Source organism: Protopterus annectens, chromosome 7.part0 (genome assembly GCF_019279795.1).
Source record: "Protopterus annectens isolate FY-2018-M chromosome 7.part0, PAN1.0, whole genome shotgun sequence".
NCBI classification, from domain to species: Eukaryota; Metazoa; Chordata; order Ceratodontiformes; family Protopteridae; genus Protopterus; species Protopterus annectens.
The window spans coordinates 1048047860-1048063663 of NC_056739.1; positions in this window are offsets into that span (position 1 = coordinate 1048047860).

Consider the following 15804-nt stretch of genomic DNA (forward strand, 5'->3'; position numbering starts at 1 on the left):
TTAGAAATTCAAAAGCTGCTTGAAAAAAGAGTCATCCAGGTATTCCCACCAGACCAACCAAAGAGGATCTGGAATTTACTCAAGGTTCTTTTTAGTGCCCAAAAAACCAGGGGATCCCAGCCAGTTGAACAAATCAGTCCAACAAATTCTGGAAGGCCTCAGTACAATCAGTAATTCCATTCCTGGAAAAAGATGACTGGATGTGCTCAGTAGATCTTCAGGATACATATACCACATAAAAATGGACAAACACTTTAGAAGTTTCCTGCACTTCCAGCTATAAGCCAGTCACTATCAGTTCAGGGCATTGCTCTTTGGTCTCACCACAGCCCCCAAGGTGTTTACCAAATGCATGGCAGTGGCAGCAGCGCATCTCAGATTGCTAGGATTCCGAGTAATTCCATATCTTGATGACTGGCTCCTTACAGCTACCACCAGGTGTCAACTTGTAAAGGCAAGAGACTACACCCTTCATCTTTGCACCACCTTAGGAATCACAATAATCTATGAAAAATTATCTCTGAAACCATCACAACAGCTGGAATTCATTGGAGCAGTGCTAGACAGTCACCGGTATTGCATCACTAGGATCAGATCACATGTAAGCCAGATCACTCAGAGAAAGAAAGTACCATTAAGACTCATTCTGCAGGCTCTGGGGTCAATGGCAGCCTCTATTACTCTGGTCCCCTTAGCCAGATATCACATGTGGATTCTGCAGTGGCTTCTGGCCTCCCAATGGTCATTATCAAACCAACGTATGTCTCATCTAATTTTGATCACCAGTCATTGCAAAGACTTGAGTTGGTGGCTCCATTCCAAGAAAATCTTGTTGCGCTGTCCCTTTGTCCCCAAGCCATTGTGACCACGGACGCATCCCAGATTGGGGGAGGGGGCATTATCTGGGAAGGACAGCCCAAGGCACTTGGCCCCGGATGGAGGCCAACTTGCATATCAATATTCTAGAGATCAGGGCGGTGCTCTTAGTGTTAGTCATTTCAAAGTGCCCTGCCCTTTGGAACAATTGCAGTTCAGACAGACAACATGTCAGTAGTCTGGTATATCAACAAACAAAGGGGAACCAGGTTGTACCCTCTTTGTCAAGAAGCTTTCAGACTATGGCAATGGGCGATTTCTTCCAACCGCTTTCTAACACCAGTGCACATTCCGCGGAGCTCCAACATGATTGCGGGACAAGTTAAGCAGAACCATTCTCATGCCTCACGATTGGTCTCTCAATTCACTGGTGGCAAGAAACATATTCCATCACTGGGGCCAACCTTGCTGTGATCTGTTTGTGTCCCCTCTGAACAACAAGTGCAGAAGTTACTTAGCCCTAATCCCCCTCCAGGGGAGTCACACAGAGACGCTGACTTCACGATTGGCCCCCCCGGTCTTCTGTACGCCTTTCCCCTGACTTCTATAATCTGTCAGTTTCTAAAGAAAGCCAAAAGGTCGAAGAACAGAATAATCTTCATTGCTGTCTTCTGGCCTCGACAAGTCTGGTTTCCCTTCCTTTGGCCTCACTTCAGAAACCTTGGTTACTGGACCCAGCTCAAGACCTATTGTCTCACCCGGAGGGAATGGTTCATTGGAATCTACAACATCTCAAGCTCACTGCATGGCTTCTACACTTCCCATGATTACCTAGCACTCCTCCCTCACTTCCCCAGTCTGACACATCATTGTAGGCCACCACAAGCCTTCAACTAGAAAGTTGTACCATAACAAATGGATAAAATTCGTTAAATGGTCACTTAACTGTAATATTGACCCCCTGCACAGCACCTGTAGATAAAGTTTTAGATTTTCTAGCCTTACTATCAGTCTGGCTCGTCAGCTTCTACTATTCGGGTGCATCTTGCTGCGATATCTAACTTCCATGTTGGTTTCAATGGTTCATCACTTATGTGTCATAAACTTTGTAAAGCCTTTTTAAAAGGAACCTTAATGCTGAGACCTTCATTTAAGGGAACCCACTTCTCCATGGGATTTGCATTTGATTCTACAGTCTCTTATCTCCTCCACCTTTGAACCTTCTGCAACTTGTGACTTAGAGTTCTTGTCCTGGAATACTTTATTTTTAATAGCTATCACTTCGGCCAGGAGAATACCGGATATTCAAACCTTGTCTTGCAAACCTCCCTATTTAATATTCCATAAGGACAGGGTCTCACTCAGGACGAATCCTTCCTTTTTGCCGAAGGTTGTTTCAGAGTCAAATATCAATCAACCCTTATATCTCCTAGTCTTTTTTTCTAATTTTTCCAATAAGGGAGAGTACTGTCTACACTTACTAGATGTACACAGGCAGTTATGCTTTTACCTTCACAGAACAAAGGACATCAGAAAATCCGACCAACTGTTTGTTGCCTTTTCCACACTTTCTTTAGGTAACCCATTATCTAAGGTTACCTTAGCTAAATGGCTTAGGGATTGTATCACCTTTATTTATAACTCAAAGGGACTTCACCCACTACGTCATGTGAAAGCTCATTCAACCAGAGCTGTAGCGGCTTCTACAGTTTTTCATGCTAGAGCTTCCTTAGATGACATTTGTGCAGCAGCTATGTGGGCATCTCCTCTTACCTTTATTATTCATTGCAAACTGGACCAGGTCTCTAGGGGCCATGCATCATTCGGTTCAATGGTTCTCAGGAATATTTTTTCGTGAGACCTCCCAAGATTCAGGTAGCTAGGGATTCTGTCCCACAGTCAAGGATTGAGTGAAGATTGACAACATCAGACAGCCGTACCATAACGTTCCACCTGTGTTGTTGATCTTCACTAATCCTTGACATCCCCCCCCCCTTCCCCCTGCCTAAGACTCTTAGTGGACTGAATATTCCCAAAGGCTAGCTTCATAATAAGGACACAGAAACAGTCTCTTATCTATTACTTCTTGTCTTTCACTATTATAGGCAAACTTGATCTGAGGTAATTTAGTGAGGAGCATTATGGATAGAGCCTAGCTTGAGAGTGTTGGAAGGCGCGAGCTGGAATAATGGCCGAGTCAGTTCTGAGGCTCAGAACTGCGCTCACAGTCAAGGATTAGTGAAGATCGACAACACAGATGGAATGTTATGGTAAGGCACAACTTCTTTTTACTTTTCTAAGTCATGATTTTTGGTCAACCCATCATTAAACCAAAGATTATGTAAAAAAATATCTCTCAAATTCACCTTGGAACATTTAGAACCTAATAACTTCTGGTTGGCTTGTGGTGCCCAAACTCCTAGCTTAATTAAATTCTTTCCTAAATTCTTATAATTTAGTCTTGGCCATTTAGGATGTGTTTAATATATGTAGGAAAAAAGCAGACAGGGAAGAGAATATTTAGTAAAACAAAACTGTAGTATTCCAGATAGTATGAGATGGCAAGAATGGGAGGGGAAAACAGGAGAGCACTGAGGTGTAAGCCAGGGTGACAGTAGATAGCAGTGGTAGGCAGTGCTATGGAACACTTTATGGCTTCATATCATCTAAGGCTGCCCATGTAGTCACTGTGTATGGCATTAAAAAACTAGTACTTCTGGGTGTGACTTGCTAAAAGGTGTGTGTCTACAATGAGGTAAGGGGGTGTTTTCATTCCACAGGGATTGTATCTTATTTGTCAGAAAGTGGAGGGATGAAAAGGTAGCAACCTGTTTGAAACAGTCTGGATGTGCAGTGGATATAAAAGGTTTACACACCCCTGTTAAAATGCCATTTTTTGTGATATAAAAAATGACACCACAATAAATAATTTCAAAACTTTTCCCACCTATAACCTGTACAATGCAGTTGAAAAACAAATCTGTTAGGGGAAAAAATATAAGAAATAAAAAACGTACAATAAGCTGGTTGCATAAGTGTGCACACCCTTAAACTTATACTTTGTTGAAGCACCTTTTGATTTAATTGCAGCATTCAGTCTTCTTGGGTAGGAGTCTTTTAGCATGGCACATCTTGACTTGGCAATATTTGTCCACTCTTCCTTGCAAAACTGTTCCAGATCTGTCAGATTGTGATTATGCACAGCCCTCTTCAGGTCACCCCACAAATTTTCTATTGGGTTTAGGTCTGAGCTCTGGCTGGGCCATTCCAAAACTAATTTTCTTCTGGTGTAGCCATTCTTTTGTTGATTTGGATGTATGCTTGGGGTCATTGTCTTGTTGAAAGGTGAAATTCCTATTCAGCTTTCTAGCAGACACCTGAAGGTTTTAGGCCAAAAGTGCCTGGTATTTGGAACTGTTCGTAATTCCCTCCACCTTGACTAAAGCCCCAGTTCCACCTGAAGAAAAGCAACCCCAAAGCATGATATTGACACCACCATGCTTCACCGTAGGGATGGCGTTCCTTTGGTGATGAGAAGTGTTGTTTTTGCGCCAAATGTACCTTTTGGAATTGTGGGCAAATAGTTCAACCTTGGTCTCATCAGACCATAACACATTTTCCCACATGCTTTTGAGAGACTTGATGTATTGTTTTGCAAATTTTAGCCCAGCCTGGATGTTTTTCTGTGTAAGAAATGGCTGCCATCTTGCGACCCTATCCCATAGCTCAAACATATGGAGAATACAGGAGATTGTTGTCACATTTATTACAAACCAGTACTTGCCAGGAATTCCTGCAGCTCCATCAGTGGTGTTGTAGGTCCCTTGGCAGCCTCCGTAACCAGTTTTCATCTTGTCTTTTCATTAATTTTGGAGGGACGTCCATTTCTTTGCAACGTCACTGTTGTCTCACATTTTCTACACTTGTTGATGACTGTCTTCACTGTGTTCCATGGTATATCCAATGCTTGGAAATTTTTTTGTACCGTTCTCCTTACTGATACCTTTCAACAATGAGATCCCTTTGATACTTTGCGAGCTCTCTGTGAACCATGGCTTTTGCTGTAGCAGGCAACTGAGTACATGTCAGGAAAATTCTACTAGGACAGCTGAACTTTATTTGGGGTTAATCAGAGTCTCTTTAATTGATGGCGTGCATGTACCCAAGACGACTGAATGCTATAATTAAATAAAAAGGTACTTAAAGTATCAGTTTAAGGGTGTGCACACTTATGCAACCAGCTTATTGTACGTTTATTTTTTATATTTTTTTCCCCTAACTGATTTGTTTTTCAATTGAATTGTATAGGTTATAGGTCACATTAAAGATGGGAAAAGTTTTGAAATGATTTATTGTGGTCTCATTTTTTTATATCACAAAAACCTGGCATTTTAACAGGGGTGTGTAAACTTTTTATATCCATTGTATCTTGGAGGCCTAAAAGGGAAAAATAACAAAGGGCAGATATCTGAACAAATTTATGAAAATATTTGATATGTCAGATGTGAATTCAGTAGTAGGAACTCTGAGAGTAGTTACATATTAATGTTAAGTTGTCAATCTCGCCTTCATTCTTGCTGGATGGGTTCGGAGCCGATCCTCGGCTCCGACTCGGCCAATACTAAAGCTCGAGAGCTAATTCCACCGGCTCGAGGCTCCCCTATATCCCACAATGCTAGGCGGTAACTACTCAGATCTCGTTTGCTGCTTAGCTGTGAGTTGCTTTCTTCTACTGGCTCTGGCAGGTTAGTGAGTTTTTCTAGTCAAAAACTTCAGTTTTCTACCCCTATCCTTTCTATTTAGTTTAGTTTTTAATACAGAGTATCCCTTTAGTTTAAATCGGGTCTCCCTTGTTTTTATCCCCTTTTAACTTCTAGGCCTTTGGCCCACTCCCCTTTTTCCCCTGTCATTTTAGTGTGACTGGATTTTTTCCTTTGGTTAAAGGGAGTGTCTGTGTCCTTTGATATACAGTCACTTTTAGGATGTCTAAAGACTCCAAGGTCTCAGGCTTCAAGAAGTGTGATTCGTGCTGTCAGAAAATGTCTCTGACAGACGGTCACACTTGTTGTGTCTATTGCCTGGGACCTTTGCACCTGCAGGACTCCTGTGCTGTTTGCCATGCATTCAGCCCTAGAGTCCTGCAGGAACGCAAAAATAAACTTATTCTTCAAGGCTTGTTAAAGCCTGAAGGCCCCTCGACCCAGTCTGCATCGGGGGAGCCTTCAAAGACTTCCAGGCCATTGGCTCCAGCTTCAGAGCTGTCTGCTGGGAGCATCAAGGCTGCTTCGGCATCGGCTCTGGCTGGAGTCGATGTTTCGAAGTCTCAAACTGTTACCTTGGCTCCAGCCGGAGCCAAGGTTGCTAAGACTCAGTCGGCTCCGATAGTCTTATCGGGTCACCTTCAAAGAAGAGGTCGAGGTCCCCTTCCATCGGCTCCATCCACTCGGCTCCGGGATCCCCTCTTTTTTCGGAGCAGAGCCATAGATCCCATTCCTCTCAGTCCTCCAGGCTGTCCGACCATGACTTACAAAGGGTGGTGAGTAGACTTCTCAAGTCCGAGGCACTGGCCCAAAATGCTGCATAGCCCTACTCAACAGTCAGCGGCTATTCCCATCCCTGCTTCTATTCCTCCTCCGACTCTTCTGAGTTCGGAGCCGGGGCTGTCGGTGCGTCGGAGCCGATACCTTCCCTTTTGGCTCCGTCGTCTGCTCCGATTTCCTCCTTGGAGGGATCTCTGCGCCAAACTTCCCTCGTCGGCTCCGAGGGGGCGAGTGGCATCGGACCCTTGTCCGACCTCGTTCTCCCTCTCGGAGCATCGGCGCTGGTGAGTTTGGCTCCGGCATCGGCCTCGGAGCCGTCCCTGTCGGTGCCGGTGGGGTCCTTGTCTCCTCGGAGCAGCGACCTTTGGCCTTGGCTGATCGGGGCACTTTCGAGGTCATGCGGAGCATGCTAGACCCCGTGTCTACCCCACAGTCGGCAACGTCAGCTCCTCCCTCTTCAGTGCTTGCAGTGGTTTCTACCCACCCCCTCATAACAGACCGTAGAGAGCCAGCTCCTCAGGTTTCCCCATTGGGAATATCCTCTTCTTCCGAGGCTTCTCCTGATCCGGTAGGAGAACCCCCTCGGAAGAGACAGTGCAAGAGGAAGCACATTGACTCCCCTGGGTCTATCACCTCTGACACCGACTTGGAGGAATCTGAAGGTTCCCCTCGGTCCCCCTCTGAGGATGCCTCTTTTGCTGACATCATTGAAATCCTTAAACAGAGGGGGAACTGGCCTGCCCTTAACCCTTCAGAGGACGAGTTGGTCTAACTTGAGGCGTTTGGCTCTCGCCCTTCCACCTCCTGGGTGTCTCCTCCCTTTGACCCCCTCATGGAAGTGGTGGCAAGGAAGGCTTGGACGGCCCCTGATTTGGTGGAACCTACCCCAAGGAGGCCATCAAAATTTATTACTGCCCCAAAAGAGAAACAGTTCTTATCCAAAGGTGTCTCTGTTGATGGCATGGTGGTGGCTGCAGCCTCTAAGAAGGAATTAGCCGATCCTTCGGTACCTGTCCATCCTCCTAATAAGGAGTCTAGGACCATGGACAGGTACGGTAAGCAAATGTTTTCCTTAGCGACCTTTGCCATGCGGTCGCAGAACTACTTGTGTCACTTCACCCGCCTCCAGAGGGATTTACTCAAGGATATAGGTGAGGCTGTGCAGAATCGAACAGCTGAGGGGTTGGTTCCAAGACAAAATGAACTCCCAGTTGGCAACCCTGAATTCGATTGTCAACGCCACCATGCGGCTTATCTCATATGCGGCTGATGGGGCGAGTAGGGCCGCAGGCACAGGTGTAGCTTTATGACGCCACTCCTGGATGCGGCTTTGCAATTTTGCGGACTCTTTCAAGGCGTCCTTCACCAATTCCCCCTTTGATGGCTCAACGTTGTTTGGACCTCAGGTGAAGGATACATTGACTAGGTGTGAGCAGGAAGGTAAGACTCTCTCTGCCGTGGGAGTCTGTTTTTCTACCCCTTCCAGACCTTATCCCAAAGGTCAGAGGGGGGGAAATGTGGTTCCGCAAACCACAAGGAGTCTCATCTGATGCACAAAGTCAATTCCCCTCTAGAGGCAAAGGGGGTAACAACAATAGATGCCGCCCTAGGGGCAGAGGTGGTCCGCAAAACCAGGGTAGCAGAGAAACTTTCTCTGATAAACCCTTTCAGCATCCCTGAGGAGCTGCCCGGCTGTCCACCTTTGGAGGCAATCGGGGGAAGATTATCACTGTACCCAAAAGCCTGGCTTTCCCTCACTCAAGACAAATGGGGTACAGTCGATCATATCCATGGGTTACAAAATCCCCTTTATTCACATCCCATCCCAACCCAAAGGATCCCTTCCAGACATTCCACCCAGTCTAAGGGAACAAGCAGCGTTAGAAATATCAAAGCTGCTCTCAAAAAGAGCTATCCAACCAGTCCCAGCAGACCAGCAAGGATCCGGAATCTACTCCAAATTCTTTTTGGTACCAAAAAAAACAGGGCACTGGAGACCAATACTGGATCTCAGCAAGCTAAACAAGTATGTGAAGAAAACAAAATTCCGGATGGTCATGCTACAGTCCCATTCTACCCTTCTTGGGTCAGGACAATTGTATGTGCTCGATAGACCTTCAGGATGCGTACTACCATATCAAAATGCACAGATGCTCCAGAAGGTTTCTCCGCTTCAGGCTGGGAGCCAGTCACTACCAGTTCAGAGCCCTGCTCTTTGGTCTCACTACAGCCCCCCGAGTGTTCACCAAATGTATGGCAGTGGTCGCTGCTCACTTGAGACGTCAAGGATTCCAGGTGTTTCCATATTTGGATGACTGGCTCCTTACCGCCACCACCAGGCATCAACTTCTTCTATCCAGAGACTTCACCATCCAAACTTGCCAAGCTGTAGGCATTTCAATAAATTTTGAAAAATTTGCCTTGTCACCTATTACCTTTATAGGCGCCACCTTAGACACAGTTCATCTTTCCGCCAGAATAACAGAGCAAAGAGTATCAGATATCCGCAACCAAGTTTACCTTCTACTTCAATGCAACAAGACCAAAGCCAGGGTAGTCTTGAAGGTATTAGGACTCATGGCAGCTACTATTACACTCCTCCCCTTAGCTCGTTTTCACATGCGGATCCTCCAGTGGATGCTGTTTTCTCAATGGTCCTTTCAACAGCTCCCGATGTCTCACATCATCCTGCTAACCCAATCATGCAAGAATCACCTGTATTGGTGGATCACATCACCTCAAGTTCTCCAGGGCAGACCCTTCATCCCTCCCCCCCCAATCGCCACGGTGACGACGGACGCCTCCCTGATTGGGTGGGGGGGGCATGATCAGGGCAGGACAGTCCAGGGCACGTGGCAGAGTGCCACTTGCACATAAATGTCTTAGAGATGAGAGCAGTGCTTTTAGCGTTGCAAGCCCTTCAGGACTCTCTTCCCACAGGGACTATTGCAATTCAGACGGACAACATGTCCGTTGTGTGGTACATCAACAAACAGGGCGAAACCAAGTCCTACCCCTTATGTCGAGAGGCACTCAGACTTTGGCAGTGGGCGGTTTCTTCTCAGCGTTTTCTGATAGCAACGCACATTCCCGGGAAGTCCAACGTGATTGCGGACAAGTTGAGCAGGGCTATTCTCATGCCTCATGAGTGGTCTCTAAAAAAATCAGTGCTGGAAGAAATCTTTCGAAGATGGGGCCGGCCTTGCTGCAATCTTTTTGCTACTCCCCAAAACAGCAAGTGTCACGACTTCTTCACCCTCTTCCCTTTACCAGGCCAACCCACCAGAGACGCTCTAGTCCACGATTGGCCCCGGGGACTTCTGTATGCTTTCCCCCCTTTTCCACTGATCTCTCAATTAATTCAGAAAGCTATCGCCTCGAGAGTCACCATGATCCTCATTGCCTCTTACTGGCCTCGACAGATATGGTTTCCGTTCCTCCATCATTACCTCTTGGAGCAGCCTTGGCATCTGGACCCAGTGCCAGATCTTTTGACCCACCAGTCGGGCCAGCTGCATCAGTCCCTCCAATCTCTCATCCTCACAGCGTGGTTTCTCCGATTCCTACCCTAGCCAGGCTTCCCTTAATCTCTCATTCGGTCCGTAACATCCTGATAGCCTCTCACAAGTCTTCTACCAGAAGGATTTACAATAGTAAGTGGAAGCGTTTTTCCTTCTGGGCAGCATCAAAAAATATAGACCCCTTTACTGCACCTATCCAGTCTATCCTAGACTTCCTGGCAGAGCTCTTTCATTTAGGCTCTTCCTCATCTACCATTAGAGTACAACTAGCTGCTATATCTAACTTTCATGTAGGTGTCTCAGACTCCAGTATCATGTCCCATAAACTCTGCAAAGCCTTTCTAAGAGGTGTCGTTTTGCTCAAGCCCCCAATCAAAGATCCCCCACCTCAGTGGGATTTGAATTTGGTCCTAGCATCCTTGATTCTCCCTCCCTTCGAACCTGCGGCTTCATGTCCTCTTAAGTTGCTCTCATGGAAAACACTTTTTCTAGTAGCCATAACATCAGCTAGAAGGGTATCTGAACTTCATGCTCTTTGCAGTCGTCCTCCTTACTTAGTTTTCCATAAAGACAGGGTGTCCCTCCAGACTAATCCGTCCTTCTTGCCTAAGGTTTCCTCTGAGGCAAACCTAAACCAGACGATTGATCTCCCCGTCTTCTTCCCTGATTATTCCAACAGGTCGGAACAAAAGTTACATTTTCTAGATGTTCATCACCAACTTCGATATTATTTAGACAGGACTAAACAGTTCAGGAAATCTGACCAGCTCTTCCTGTCTTATGCGGAAGGGAAATTGGGCCTTCCAGTTACTAAAGTGTCCCTTTCAAGATGGCTTACCTCTTTAATTACCTTCATCTATGAAATCAGACATCAAAAACTGCCTTCAAGACCTAGAGCTCATTCAACTAGGGCATTAGCTACATCTGTAGCTTTTCAGGACAGGCTACCAATAGATTCCATTTGTGCAGCAGCCACATGGGCTTCTCCTCATACTTTTATCTCGCATTACAAATTGGATATGGCCTCCAGAAACCATGCCAACTTTGGTTCCACTGTTCTCAAGAGTCTGTTCCGATAAGCCACCCAGGGTAAGGTGCTAGGGACGCGGTCCCATCCAGCAAGAATGAAGGCGAGATTGACAACTTAACATTGAGAAGTTATGTACCTACCATAACGTTCCATGTTAGTTGTCTTCTTCTCGCCTTCTTTCTTGCGTCCCACCCTCCTTCCCCCTAGCCAGGACAGACCGATAGGAATTTTTGGGATCTTCCATTGGGGTTTTACTTCCCACATGTTCTACCACCTCTATTCTCCCTTTTATGTTTGTGGTAGCTTACATACAGGTTTATATAGAGGTGGGTTCTTTTTCTCTCTTCTCCATACTATGGAGACCAGAACTGCTTGGTTTTAGCTATCAAACGAGATCTGAGTAGTTACCGCCTAGCATTGTGGGATATAGGGGAGCCTCGAGCCTGTGGAATTAGCTCTCGAGCTTTAGTATTGGCCGAGTCGGAGCCGAGGATCGGCTCCAAACCCATCCAGCAAGAAAGAAGGCGAGAAAAAGACAACTAACATGGAACATTATGGTAGGTACATAACTTCTCATTCACCAAGGTACAATAACCAGGGACCATCTTAGATGGAAGTTATATTATAGAGGGGCATACTCATTTCATTGAAAGCCTTAACACACACACCCAATGACTCTTTCAGATCACGTGCCAATAAAAACAAAGATAAAAATCCAGGGTAATGAAGTAAAAATGAGACACTGGGACTTTTCTACCTATTAAAAAGAAAGGAATGTGTAGTGGAAATTATTCAAAAGTTCTTAAGGAAGCTAGACATTTTCTCAGAAGTTATAGCTAGTGGGATAAAATGAAAATGGAGTTTGAAAGTAGGGTAGAATTAAAAGAAAAATGGGTATAGTTAAGAAGTGATAGAGCTTATTTAGAGGGGCTCCTCACACAACAAGATGAGGCACAACTGTGAAATGCTAAAGAGAAAATAAGGGAGTACTTGGATATGCATGAGTTTAGAAATATTGTTGTTAAGCAACTGTGATAACTCCAGTGCCAAAAACATTTAACATAATGACTTGGGCAATTGAAAGTCGAAAGAGCTTTCACCAAAGTTTGGGGGCCCATAACAAGAAAAATAACCAGAGATCCTGTAGAGGTATTAGACATATTTTCAAAAATTTACGAAAATTTGTATAAAGCAGAGGAATGTGGAAGTCGAGAAAAAACACACATGCAAATATTTATGGAAGACTTGCGTATGCCAAGGTTAAAGTACATGAGGCTCAACAACTAACAGTTAAGCTAGGAGGAGATCAGATAAAAATGCTGATGTATAATCAGTCTGCAGGAAATCTCCGGAACAGACTGTATTCCCGTGGAAGTTAGGAGAGAAGAAAGTGATAAAGACGTGGAAGGTTTTGTTTAACAGTATTTTAAAATGAGAGGAAGCATCAACATCTTGGAAGAAAGCTGTGGTGGCAGTAATTACTAAAGATAGTAAAGACCCATCAGACCCAGCTTCATGTAGACCCATTTCAATTTTAAACCATGATTAATAGTGTTTGTCTATACTAGCTAGAAGAATGGCAAAGGTGTTGCCAGTAGATAGATATGGATCAATGTGGTTTTGTGGAGTGAAGGTAAACATTTGACAACATTAACATAAAAATGATGGTTCAAAGGGAAGTAGAATGTAAAAATATCACTGTTGTAGGTAGGTCTTTATACAGAGAAAGCATTTGACAAAGTAAGCTGGGATTTCATGAGTATGGTAATTAGCATTTGCATTTAATTGGTTAATTATAAAGATATATAAAGATATGTGAAGGATGATTTGGAGGGAAGAGTGGAAGATTTCCTCTCTGATAAGTTGTGTCTGAAGAAAGGAGTCCTTGGAGTCCTCTTTCTGTTTATTTTCTGTTTTTTTGGCCATTGGCAAAGAAAATAAGGGACTCAGAAATTCAAGGATATAATTGGTATGGTAATCAGGAAAAGGTTAGCTTTATATGCAGACAATATTATTTTGTACTTGATAAATCCAGAACAGGACATCTTAATGTGGGTATAATTTTGAGTCAGTTTCATGTCTTTTCAGGATATAAAATTAATGAATATAAAACAAAGGCTGTAGCTGTAAATTATATATCCACATGTGAACTGGTTCAGCAATACCCATATTTATAGGGCACAATAAGATGAAGTATTTATTTAGGGGTGTGGATTAAAAATGCTTCTGTTATGGCAGCTAAGGATTTGTGGGAAGAGGCTATAAATATAATACAAAAACTGAGACACTGGAGGCTCTTGTTTATGGATAGTAAGATGGAAGCATTGAAAATGTTTTTAGTCCCTTTAGTTTTATATACCTACCAAGCATGTTTTATCAAGTAAAGCAGTTGTGGACAATAATTAATAAAAAAACTGAAGGAATTTATCCGAGAGGGTAAAAAGGGGAGGGGTTAAGTGGAATAAGTTGATCCTTCCAGTAGAACAAGGTGGTTTAGGATTACCTGATTTGAACAGCTATTTTAGAGCTACACAAATAAGTTGTATACATAACACAAGAAAAAGGTAAAAATTCAAAGTGGAAAGGGAATATGATGCAGGAGGGAAATTCAAGAAATAAGAAAAGAGAGAGTGGGATTTTTGGATGGATATCTTTATGGAGAATAACAACCATATAGAATATTATATTCATAAAGTAGCAGAAAGTATTTTAATAATTAAGACAGAATAAAAATTGAGTTAGGGTGCAAGCAAGCAGGCATACAGACAACTGGGAATAGGGGGCTGGGATTTACTGAGGGAAACTGGCAAAGGAGCCAATATATTGGGAGTAAATAACTTGAGAGGGAAATTAAATAGAATGCGATGAGGCCAAGAAGACATTTGGACTGCATGCTAGAGACTGCCTTCCCTACCAAGGATTGATGTCATAGTATAGACAAAGAGAAACAGATAGGGGAATCATAAGTGAAAGATCTGGTCTGGTAAAGTTTTTAGGTGAATCTAGAACAGTAGCTGTGTTAAAACGGGATAATTAGTAAGAAGACATCACAAATACACCAGGAACTAAGCAACAAACAGATGAAAATGAAGATGCACCCAGCCAAATGAAGGAAAACTGAATTCTTTATTACTCACGCAAAAGATTTAGCGCTATAACAGACTTCATCAGAATCTAAGCAACAGTAAGTCACATTCGGTTTAATAACCCTCTTGAAAAAAATCACATTAGCAAAAACCAATCAAAAATGTTTTCCCCCACCATTCTGTACACATGGCTAAACCTAATGTTAAAACCATATTTAAAGTGATACCCACACATAAAATGTTCTTACTCAAGCCAAGAACGCAATTGTAAAACGCAAGCAATAGACAACCTGTCATTTAAACCTGGATGTTTTTAAAGCATTAAGCTTGATTTGCCATTATAATTCATGGTATTCAATAATATCTTCCCATGGTCCACCTCTAGCATTTTTAATGCCATATCCAATGCATAAAAACAAAAAGTATGAGTAGAATATTGTATAGTATGTTTATACAAAGCATTATAGGTTCATAGGTAGGTACTAGGCTATCGGCCCAAGGGCCTATGCAAGCCTAGCCAACAAGGTTCCCTGGCTTAGGCCACCCAAGCAAGTTATTTTCCTGTGCTACTGACGAGCAGACACACAGATGTGATCCCTGGGGTGTATTTCCTATTTCCCATCCACTCATCAAGATTTTTCTTGAAGAGTGCTAATGAAGAACTTTGCTTGACATAGATGGGTAGCCTGTTCCAGAGTATGGGAAGTCTCTGGGATAGGAATCTATCCCTCCAGCATGTCCTGTTTATTGTGGTGACTAGGTTTAGGTCCCTAGAGCGTGTAGCTTTGAGGGATTGGGATTTCTTTAGGTGTATCATGTCCTACAGCTCTGGGTTTGACATAGCTTTATATGTTAGGCAGATATCACCTCTGAGTAGGCAATATGCTATGGAGTAAAGCTGGAGTTTTTTGAGGCGGTTAGTGTAGGGCATTTGTTTGAGTCCAGTAATCCTCTTTGTGAGGTACTTCTGTGGCCTTTCCAGCTGCTGCAGATGTCTTGTGAGGTACATTCCAAAAGGGGCGTTGTACTCTATAATGGGTATAATGAGTGATGAGTAGAGGGTAACGATGACCTCTTTTTTCCTGGATGAGAACCCTTTTATGATGAGGTGTGCCACGTAGAAGGACTTCCTGACTACTGTGGCGATGTGACTATCAAAGGAGGGACTACTGTCCACCTGGGTCCCAAGGTCTCTTATCACGCATTCGGTGTTAAGTAGATTGCTGCCTTTGTGGTAGTTCATGGGTACAGAGTTTTTACCAAAGGGGATGACACTGCACTTTTTGGCATTGAGCTTGAGGTCATGGCTCTGACACCAGGCATCTGTCTCAGAGAGGCCCTTCTGTAGGATGTTCACATCATTTGGGGACTTGACTATGGCTCCTAGTTTGCAGTCATCTGCGAACTTCATTAGCCAGAGGCCTTCTGTGTTAGCCTGTACTTCAGAGAAGTAGATACCAAACAGGAGCGGTCCCAGGACGGAACCCTGTGGTGCTCCACTTGTCACTGGTTGAGGTCAGATTTGGAGTCTGCAACTTTTTACAGTGTGGGTTCTGTCAGTGAGACAGTTGGCAACCCATCTTGTGACATAGGGATTTATGCCTAGTTTATTGAGTTTAGCTATAATTCCAGAATGGGGGATGGTGTCGAAAGCCTTGGCGAGGTCAAGATAGGCTGTGTGAACCACTTTACCCTCATCTACGGCTTTGGTGACTGCCTCAAAGAAGTCGATCAGGTTCAGGAGGCATGATCTGCCTTTCACAAACCTGAACTGGGTGGGATCCAGAGTTTGGAGGTTATCAATGTCTTTG